Source organism: Papio anubis, chromosome 9, assembly GCF_008728515.1.
Source record: "Papio anubis isolate 15944 chromosome 9, Panubis1.0, whole genome shotgun sequence".
Taxonomy (NCBI): Eukaryota; Metazoa; Chordata; class Mammalia; order Primates; family Cercopithecidae; genus Papio; species Papio anubis.
Window position 1 is genome coordinate 90475392 of NC_044984.1, and position 11386 is coordinate 90486777.

Consider the following 11386-nt stretch of genomic DNA (forward strand, 5'->3'; position numbering starts at 1 on the left):
TCACACTGCCAAGTGGAGTTTTCTGAACCTCTTCTGGTTCTGAGTGCTGCCTGATTCATGAATCATTCTTTGCCCAAATAAACTCTGTTAAATTTAATTTGTCTAAAGTGTTTCTTTTAACACTAGCTTCCATTCTGCCTTCTCTGACAACAGTTCAGTAACCCATCCCACCCCCACCCCCTACTTTGGTTGTAGCCCATGTGATTTAAGTCTAGCCAATCAGAGCACTAAGGAGCTACAGTTCAGAGGTGATCATGTGACCCGGGTCCATCTAACTAGAGTGAATCCTGGGACTGAACATGAGCAGCTGGGAAGAAACACACAAGTTTTTATTGTAAGCCTGGAGCCGCCAGTGGACTTCACATACTGCCTGAGCATGAAGCAAAAATAAAGAGAGTGAAAGGAATGACAGGGAGTGGGAAAGAGTCTGCTGGTGACATTATTTGATCCTCTGAATCATGCCTTACTTAAATTCAAGATATATTGGATTTTGTGCATTAACAAATTCCCTTTTTGAGCTTAAGCCTGCTTGAGTTATCTGTCATTTGCAACCAAAGGAACATTAACCAATACATACATTTCGCTGTATATCTATGTCTATATAGCTATATGTATTCCATTTTACCAAGGTGTCTCCCTACTAACCATAATTCTTTGAGGGCAGTAGATGCTCAATATTTGTCAAATGATTTCAGCTGAAGGGTGTTTTCAAGGAGACTGACCCTAGAGGAGGGACATTTTAGGGAGGCTAACGGACTTTGCAAGATGTGATCAAGGGACTCAACCAAGTTGAAGAGTAGGATTGAAACAGAAGGGACAAATACCAAAGAAAGATTTAACAAGGCAGTGATACAGAGTGGGGTGGAACAATAGTTAGATTAAAGCCTGAGTGCTACCCTGTTCTGCATATTTGTGTCTTTTGGTGTCACTTTAGCAGCCAGCCTAAATTAAAATTGTATTGTACTGGCTGATTATTGCCTGTCTAAATCGTCCATCTCTGCTAGTTTATCACAAGTGAAAAAATTAATGATAGAGAATCAGAGACTCACATATGAGCAAAAAAGCATGATTATTACAAGAAAGAGCTTTTATTAAACAATACCTTCAGGTCTTCATAAGAATAGGGGTGGAAGTTCAGAGACCCACATAACTCAGTTTGCAGTAAAGGCTGCTTCCTGGGCAACTTAATGGAGCATGAACTACCTGCAACGGTCCCAGTTGAAATGGAGACTGGAAGATGAAGTTGTACTTCCTTTCTCTAACCACCAGCCAAGAGGACACTTGGAACGTGTGAGTAGCAGCACCCAACAACCAGCTGCAGGACCCAGTGGAAGGGAGGCATAAGGTCACTCTTAAAATCCTGTCACCTCACATAGAAAAGTAGCTAAGTCCTAATTAAGCTCAACATCGCCACTCTCAGCTTATCCCTGAGACAGGTCATAAGAAGAGGGACCATTTGCTTTGCTCTGGGATTGTTGCACTTCTGCTCTCTGACTTTGTCAAAAAAAAATTAACTTAAACAGTTGCTACCATGTTGGATAGTGTAGCTCAGTGGTTTCTTTCTCTCTCTCTTCCCTCTCCTCTTCTGCCTTCTATGTATTTACCATCCCTCTTGCAGAAATGCTCTTATGGAATATGGCTTTTTTTTTTTTTTTTTTTTTGAGATGGACTCTCGCTCTTGTCGCTCAGGCTGGAATGCAGTGGCACGATCTCGGCTCACTGCAACCTCCGTCTCCTGGGTTCAAGAGATTCTCCTGTCTCAGGCTCTCAAGTAGCTGGGATTACAGGTGCCTGCCACCATGCCCAGCTAATTTTTATGTTTTTAGTAGAGATGGGATCTCACCATGTTGGCCAGGCTGGTCTTGAACTCCTGACCTCACGTGATCCACCCGTCTCGGCCCCTTAAAGTGCTAGGATTACAGATGTGAGCCACCGTGCTCAGCCGGCTTTCTATTTTGTTTTCTTTTTCTTTTTCTTTTTTTTTGAGATGGGGGTCTCACTCTGTTACCCAAGCTGGAGTGCAGTGGCTTGATCATAGCTCTCTGCAGCCTTGAACTCCTGGGCTCAAGCAATCCTCCCATCTCCACCTCCAGAGTAGCTGGGACTAGAAGTGCAAGCCACTGCACTCGGGTAATTCTTTAGTGTTTTGCAGAGATGAGGGTCTTGCTCTGTTTTGGTCTTGAACTCCTAGGGTCTCCCTTTGTTGCCCAGGTTGGTCTCAAACCCCTGGGTTCAAGTGACCCTCCCACTTCAGCCTCCCAAAGTACTGGGATTACAGGTGTAAACCACTGTGCTGGCCAACTTCCTATGTTTTAAAAATCCTCCCAGTCGGGGCCAGTGCCCTAACCTAATGGATGCCAGTTGAATGTGGCCTCTTTTAGTCAAAGGGAAAGATTCTTTTTTTTTTTTCTCCAATTATTACTTTATTTATATTACTAGGCTTAAGTTACATGAAAAAAGACAACTAAGCGGTTTTGCCCATTTCAGAAAAAGTTTCCAATCAACACCAATTATGTGGCGACAAATAACTAGGAATGGTGACAGCTTTGGGTCAAGACCAACAAGGAAGAATGGACTCTTGTGCTGCAGTACATTTCCAACAAGAATACGGCACACCAGCCAGCACAGCCATGCTAACACTGGGCCTTCAGCGCCAAGCACAGATTCAGATCTATTCTCTGAAGTTAGCAAATCAAGTGAAATAACTGGAATTTTTTTTTAAGTTTAAAATGAAGCCCAAGTAAGTTTAAAACCATACTCTTGTCATATTTTCCTTTCAAAATTCACATGAAACACACTTTTCGTGCCAATAGCCCAGATATTTCTTCTTACATAACCCACCATGCAGCTGCGGACAGACTCTCCTACCTCAAGATGTAAACATAGGGGAAAAATTAATGGCATTTGTCTAATATTCTCTCTATACACTGCTGTTGGATGGAAAATACAAAAAAAAATTTTAAAGGTTCCATCTCAGATTCTCGCAACCTGCAGGTCATGCATCTGACTCTGATGCTAAGGTGACAGTGATTGTCACCTGATGTTTGTTTTCAGTAAGGAGGACCTGGGAAAGACGAATTTATCTCTTTTTCTTCAAGAATTATCAGATGGTACATGCTCCTCAGAGCCCCCACTCTCTTGAACTAGAGCACTCTGCGGGATCACACAGCCTTCCGTACAACACGGCTATCTCCAGTGACAAATGCATAAATCCATCCCGGTTTGCTATTGCAATTTTTGCAGCTCATATCTGAACCCTGTGGCCACCAGTGAGCATGACCAGATCTTAAAGTTCACTGCACAGCAGATTAACTACCTTGTTAAAAGGCCAGGGGCACCTGTGAACTGAGCGGAGATGAGTTCTGAGCAGTTGGTCAGGATCCTGTCAGTTTGCACAAGAACACAGACGGGTACCACCGATATGATCAAGGAAAATTCTGCCCATTTTTATAGCTGAAGTTCTAAAATCTCTGAGTGGCGATGAGATCCATGGCTGCCAGATCTCCTCAGGTGGGATGAAGGCCCCAGGATTCTTGACAGTTAATCAAAACCAGAATTCATACTGAAGCAGGAAATTTTCCCTGGCCCCTCACAGGCAGGGGAGTGCAGGTGAGTGGGTGCAGGAGCTGGGGCGAGTGCTTTGGGGCACTGGCAGGAACAAAACTCCATGCAGCCCTGCAGCACGGTCTAGGGGGGTGCCCATGACCCATGAAGCCCCAGAAAGAGTGTTACAGTGCTCTTTTAGCATTGCCATCTGTGGATAGCTTAAGTGTTAACAACTCAGTGGAAAGTCAGTGTGACAGCCTTTTGCACTCGCACCCAAGTTCTCATTCACTATCCAGGAGGAATGAGGTCACACAACAAATTGGAGATGCTATATGTGGGGGATTTTATTGCCAGTGAAAGCGGCTCTCAGCAGAAAGGGGAGCTGAAAAAGGGACGGAGCAGGAAGGTAATCTTCCCCAGCAGCCGTCCCTGCTAGACTCCTCTCCAAAGCTACAACGTCAAGCTGTCCAGTGTCCTTATAAGAAGACAGCCTTGCTGGGCGCAGTGGCTCACGCCTATAATCCCAGCACTTTGGGAGGCCGAGCAAGAGAGAGCTAAGGTGGAGGTGCTGCACACTTTTAAGTCAAGCTGCTTCTCCTCTCTGCTGGCTGAGTTTTGGTGTTATTATAGACACAGGATGCGGGGCAGGGCAGGCTGTGGGTGGTTTTGGAAAACGCAACATTCCAGCAGGCAAACAGGGATGTAAGTTTTCACTGTGGGCCGCGGTATTAGGTTTTTCACCTTGAGGGTGGGACCCTCGCTGGGGACCCACCCTCTTCTGCCCAGAATTTTTCTGCATCCTGTCCTTGTCATTACAGAATAAAATGATACACTGCCGTTTCATGTTATTCCTTTTTTAAAATACAAATCCTTTAAGCTGGTTGTTTACCTCTTTTTAAAAGGAAACTGTAAGGTCCTCCAGGGCAGGGAGTATGTCTGTAAAGCCTTCTAGAGCTGGGCTCCTTGCTTCCTGATCTCACTCTCTCACTGTCTGTAGGCTCTTGGGCAGGTTTTTTACTTTCTTAGTGTCTCAATTTCCTCCTCTGTAAAACAGAGATGATAGTATTTAGCCCAGAGGGTTGTGGCGAAGTGTGAATCATTTCTCCATGTAAAACACATAGGACAGGCCGGGCAAGGTGGCTCATGCCTATAATCCCAGCACTTTGGGAGGACTAGGCGGGCGGATCACCTGAGGTCAGGAGTTCAAGACTGGCCTGGGCAACACGGAGAAACCCCATCTCAACTAAAAATATAAAAATAAGCGGTGCATGGTGGCACATGCCTGTAATCCCAGCTACTTGGGAGGCTGAGGCAGGAGAATCGCTTGAACCCGGCAGGCGGAGGTTGCAGTGAGCCGAGATTGAACCATTGCACTCAAGCCTGGACAACAAGAGTGAAACTCTGTCTCAAAACAAAACAAAACAAAACACACATAAGACAGAGCTCAGCACAGAGTAGGTGTTAAGCATGTTCACCACTATTATTTCCTTTGCTTAGCACAATACCTTGTACAGGGCAGACACGCAACATCTGTCTCTTGAATGAAGGAATGAATGAATGAATGACTGGGTTAAGCATGTTGCCACCAGGTGGCAGAAGAGCCTCACTTATAAAGGCAGAACCCAAACACCAGATTCATAAGAACTCCCTCCTGAAGTCCAGATACACATTGCCAAATAAAATAAAATAAAATAAAAAGCACTGAACCTCATTTAGGCCTTGAAGTGAAGTTCCTCTTCTCTCTTGCCCTTCCTGTCTCTCCCATCTCTGCTCACTCCCTGAATCATTTCTTTCTTTCCCACTTAATACATATTAGTCAGTTTGGGCTGCCACAACAAAATACCACAGACTCGGTAGTTTAAACAACAGATATTTAACGCATCACAGTTCTGGAGGTTGGAAGTCCATGATCAAAGTGCCGTGATCAAAGGGCTGGTTTCTGGTGAGGCTTCTCTTCCTGGCTTGTAGATGTCCACCTTCCCGCTGTTATTGTCACAGGGCCTCTTCTCTGTGCCACACAGAGAGGAAGGAAAAGGAGTAGGAGAGGGAGAGATACCAGATTCACACAATGAAGCCCTAACTGCCAGTTTGACTGTATTTGCAGATGGGGGTTTTTTTTTGTTTGTTTTTTGTTTTGTTTTTTTGAGACAGAGTCTTGCTCTGTTGCCCAGGCTGGAATGCAGTGGCCTGATCTCAGCTGACTGCAACTTCTGCCTCCCGGGTTCATGCCGTTCTCCTGCCTCAGCCTCCCAAGTAGCTGAGATTACAGGCACCCGCCACCACACCCAGTAAATTATTTTGTATTTTAGTAGAGACAGTATTTCACCATGTTGGTCAGGCTGGTCTCAAACTCCTGACCTTGTGATCTGCCCGCCTTGGCCTCCCAAAGTGCTGGAATTGCAGGTGTGAGCCACTGCACCGGCCTGCAGATGGGGTTTTTAGGGAGGGAGAGAGAGAGGGAGATCTGGAGCGTCTTCTTATAAGGACACCAGTCCTGTGGGATTAGGCCCCACCCAAGTTACCTCATTTAATCTTAATTACCTCCCTAAAGATCCTGTCTCCAAATACAGTCAAACCAGGGGTTAGAGTTTCATTGTGTGAATCGGGGAGGGACACCCTTCAGTTTATAACACACACCTTTCATTTTTTAATTCCTGATTCTCACATTTCCTACCAATGTGGTTTTTCATTCTTACTCTCTATTATTCCCGCTCCTCCCCCGGCTCCCATCCACCATCCCTCAATCTTTATATGGCTTTTCTAGGGCTAGTGGTATTTATTGTAAACTGAACAACTCTAGGGGGCACCATTCATACCATAGTCAGCACAGGTTTGCATATGTATTGTGACAATGTTGAGGCTGATGGCAGCAACATGTCTTGAGGAAGGGGAGTCTTTTTCTTACTCACACAAAGGTGCTGGCCCCTTCGTTTTCCTCTGTTGTTGTCCTGTCCTCCTCCCCATCATTCTCTTTCTTCAGCCTTCTCTCTCTTTCCTTACTCTCCTCTTCAGGCTGAACCTGCTCTGTGTCCGTAGACAGATGATTGAATTCATTGCACCACACATTCATCCTGTACTTTTGGTCAGCCAGGCCCTTTGTGGGTGCCAGATGGTTCACCCTATTCTTTTTGTTTGTTTGTTTGTTTTGTTTTGTCTTTATTTTTTATGTATTTATTTATTATACTTTAAGTGCTAGGGTACATGTGCACAACGTGCAGGTTTGTTACATATGTATACATGTGCCATGTTGGTGTGCTGCACCCAGTAACTTACATTAGGTATATCTCCTAATGCTATCCATCCCCCCGCCCCTCCCCACAATAGGCCTCGGTGTGTGATGTTCCCCTTCCTGTGTCCAAGTGATCCCGTTGTTCAATTCCCACCTATGAGTGAGAACATGCGGTGTGTGGTTTTCTGTTCTTGCGATAGTTTGCTGAGAATGATGATTTCCAGCTGCATCCATGTCCCTACAAAGGACATGAACTCATCCTTTTTTATGGCTGCATAGTATTCCATGGTGTATATGTGCCACATTTTCTTAATCCAGTCTGTCACTGTTGGACATTTGGGTTGATTCCAAGTCTTTGCTATTGGGTTCACCCTATTCTTGCACCTTTAAAGGAATCAGTCTATTTACACCCTAGAGGTCAATACCCAATGAAATGTGCCTCCAATATCCTTGGATCATTCATCATCTTCATTTACCTTGGAGAAGACATTAAGACTCAAGCATGGAGGAGAAGAGAAGAGAATATAATCCAATAACATAAACTAATATTTATTGAACCCTTGTGTGCTGCACACAGTTCTCATCCCTCTCTATGCATAACATTTAATCATCAAAACTGCCTTCTCATTTTGTAGATGAGAAAACTAAGCTGCAGAGAATGAGGCAGAGACCCCTCCTTGGTTTCCTAACTTCCATTTTCTTTTCCTTTATTTAAGTAACAGGATCTCATGAGTTTTGGCTGGGCACATGGCTGCCCAAGGAGAGCAGACATTTCCCAGCCTCCCTTGCAGTTTGATGTGGCCAGGTAACTACATTCTAGACCCCTGAGGTGTGAGTGGAAATGATGTCTGCAATTTCAGAGTTCCGTCCTTAAAAGGAAGCTGCTTGCTTCTATGTCTTTTCCTTGTCCCCAGGCTGGGATAGGGATAGGGGAGTAGTGAGCCAGCTTTGACAGGAGGGTGAGGACAGGAAGCTGGGGAAGAGCAGAGCAACCACTCAAAGGAAGCTTCACATCCACTTCCCACCCACTCACTACTCACCCAGAGCAACTTCCCATCCTGCAAACTCCAATCACGGGAAGCGTCCTATAGAGGGGTATCCTTTTTAAAGAAAAAAACCTTTGATACCATATTTTTACTGTACTTTTTCTATGTTTGTGTATGTTTAGATATACAAATACCTTTGTGCTGCAATTACCTACAGTATTCAGTACAGTAACGTGCTGTACAGATTTGCAGCCTAGAGCAATAGGCTACACCATATAGCCTAGGTGTATATCAGGCTATACCATCTAGGTTTGTGTAAGTACTGAACACTCTATGATGTTTGCACAACGGTCAAATTGACAAGTGACATGTATCTCAGAACATGTCCCTGTTGTTAAGTGATACATGACTGTATTTCTATTTGGGGGAACAGAGCGTTGGGAAAGAAAACAGAAGGACTCATTGCCTTGAAGGAAGGATAGTAGATGGAATGTAATGTCCACCCTGGCCTCCCAAAGACATCCAAGTCCTCATTCCTGGAAATGTGAGTCTGTTTCTTTACTTGGCAAACAAGACTTTGCAGATATGCTTCAAGTCAGGAAGTTGAGCTGGGGAGATTGTCCTGGATGATTTGGGTGGACCCCATCAAATCTCAGGGGGCTCTCTAAGGGAAAGTGAGAGCCAGATAAGACACTGTGATGATGGTAGCAGAGGAGAGACAGAAGATGCTACACTGGGGGCCTTAAAGAGAGAGGAAGGGGCCCTGAGCCAAAGAATGCAGCTTCTAGAAGCTGGAAAAGGCAAGGAAATGGAATCTCCCCTGGAACCTCACTAGGAATGAATCGCGGCTGACACCTTGCTTTTAGCTAAGTTAAACCCATTTTGGACTTCTGACCTCCAGACCTATAAAATACTACACTTGTGTTTTTTTAAGCCATCAGATGTGTAGTAATTTGTTAGAGAAGCAACAGGAAATAATACAGAGTGTGATAGGGTCCCTGTGGGGAACAAGTGGCGCATATATAGGACATAACTGACAAAAGTTAAATGAGACACTGTGTTTTACAGAGGCTTGGCCAGGGTTAAAGGCGCACAAACAGGATGAGACATCACCAAGGCATTAGCAGCAGCAGCGAGCCAGCACCTCTCTGAGGCTTGAAGGGCAAGGGGAAAGGAATGGTGTTACTGGAGACCAGTGAGTGGAGTCACGGCAGAGGCCACCCAACAGAAGTAGTGGCCACAAAGGTGGGACTGTGGGTTGAACAGATCCCCCAAAGGTGTCTGTTATGCACAGTAAGCTCCAGTGGTGAAAAAATCATTTATAAAGGGCCAGAGACAGTGGCTTGCACCTGTAATCCTAGCACTTTGGGAGGTCAAGGTGGGCGGATTACTTAAGCCCAGGAGTTCGAGACCAGCCTGGGCAACATGGCAAAACACCATCTCTACTAAAAATTTAAAAAATTAGGCAGGCGTGGCGGCTGGCACCTGTAGTCACAGCTACTTGGGAGGCTGAGGTAGGAGGATCACTTGAACCCGGAAGTTTGAGGCTGCAGTGAGCTGTAATCATGCCACTGCACTCTAGCTTGGATGACAAAGCGAGACCCTGTCTCAAAAAAAAAAAAAAAAAGTTATAAAGGACTTTCGCCTCTAAGAAAATATTCACAGTGGCTTCCTTACTGAATTTCTGAGGTCAAACCAGAAAATATTAGCAGCCGACTTAATTCAAGAAGAAGATGCTTGAGTATACCTATTTCTTGGTGTGTCTTCAGCTCTTGTTCTAGATTTTACTTTGTTTTAAATATGTAAAAATGCTTTTAGTGATTACAACTTATGCTTCCTATTTCAACGGATATTTTAAAGGGAAAAACATATAATTGGATCACAAGATACAGAAAGAAATGCAGTTTTCTGTATGTGCAAAAGCCTGGCTAATTGATAAAAGCTATAAGTTGAGTCCTGCCACTCACCTTGGGGCAATGACCCGCCTCCCAGGTTCAAGCAATTCTCTACTACCTCAGCCTCCCGAGTAGCTGGGATTACAGGGTGCACCACCACACTCAGCTAATTTTTGTATTTATAGTAGAGATGGGGTTTGACCATCTTGGCCAGGCTGGTCTCGAACTCCTGACCTCGTGGATCCACCCACCTCGGCCTCCCAAAATGCTGGGATTACAAGCATGAGCCACTGCGCCGCGCCCAGCCAATGACCCATTTTTTCAGGCAAAGTAGCAACGGGAAAATATAAAGTTTCTCTAGTTTTAATATAGAAGCGATTAACCTAATCGCACAAGCCATACACAGGATCATTTGGGAGAATGTGCAAGGGGGATTGGGTATTTTTTATCTTTTCATAGTTTTCTTCTTGATAAATAAGCTTCTATTTTCAATCCAAATCTCATCTTGCAATTTCCTGCCAACTTTACTTCTCTACAAAGTTTACCTTTGCTTTTCCCGTCTCTGCCCTCAGGCATTTAACAAACACTGTGCCTTTTCATTTTTCCAGATTTAAGTGACCCATTTCGCAGAAATGAGGAATGTGATAACAGTCACTGAAGCCCTACCCGACAGAATTACATTAATTTGGGCCTCTGTTTTCTCTCATACTTTTCAATTACTCCCCAGTTTATATTTAATTTATCACAGGATATAAAAAGAAATATTAGCCGGGCGCGGTGGCTCACGCCTGTAATCCCAGCACTTTGGGAGGCCGAGGCGGGCGGATCACAAGGTCAGGAGATCGAGACCACGGTGAAACCTCGTCTCTACTAAAAATACAAAAAATTAGCCGGGCGCGGTTGTGGGCGCCTGTAGTCCCAGCTACTCGGGAGGCTGAGGCAGGAGAATGGCGGGAACCCGGGAGGCGGAGCTTGCAGTGAGCTGAGATCCGGCCACTGCACTCCAGCCTGGGCGACAGAGCAAGACTCCGTCTCAAAAAAAAAAAAAAAAAAGAAATATTATATTTGATTTATATTAAATACATCTACATTAGGAGAGCTAGAGGTTATCTAAGTGAAAACAGCTTGATTATCTAAAAAAAAGTCAGAATAAAATAATTACAAGCAAATTGGAAGAACAGCCAATGTTGTTACCAATAATTTTTTAGAGTTTCTTCAATTATTGTTTGTTATACTCTGTTTCCACGTCTTTAGCCAAAATAAGTTCTAAGCAAATTCAAATCTATTTTTATAGATGAAGTCTACGAATTTAACATGGTAACTTGAAAAAATTTAAACCCTTGGCTAGGAGTGGTGGCTCGTACCTGTAATCCCAGCACTTTGGGGGGCTGTGGCAGGTGGATCACCTAAGGTCGGGAGCTCGAGACCAGCCTGGCCAACATGGTGAAACCCCATCTCTACTAAAAATACAAGCATTAGCCAGGCATGGTGGTGGGCACCTGTAATCCCAGCTACTCAGGAGGCTGAGGCAAGAGAATCGCTTGAACCCGGGAGGCAGAGGTTGCAGTGAGCCAAGATCGCACAATTGCACTCCAGCCTGGGCCACAAGAGCAAAACTCCGTCTCAAAAAAAAAAAAAAAAATTAAAACCCAAAAAAATTCATTTGGATCTTACTCATATTTCCCATTATTTAGATAGGAGTTGGTTTAAAGTTTATTTTTCCACTCAAT

General features: G+C 44.5%; 1 pseudogene; it reads right to left on the bottom strand.

Moving 5' to 3' along the window:
- Nucleotides 1–3063: 3063 nt before the first annotated feature.
- Nucleotides 3064–3445, bottom strand: LOC116268919 (annotated as a pseudogene).
- Nucleotides 3446–11386: the final 7941 nt, after the last annotated feature.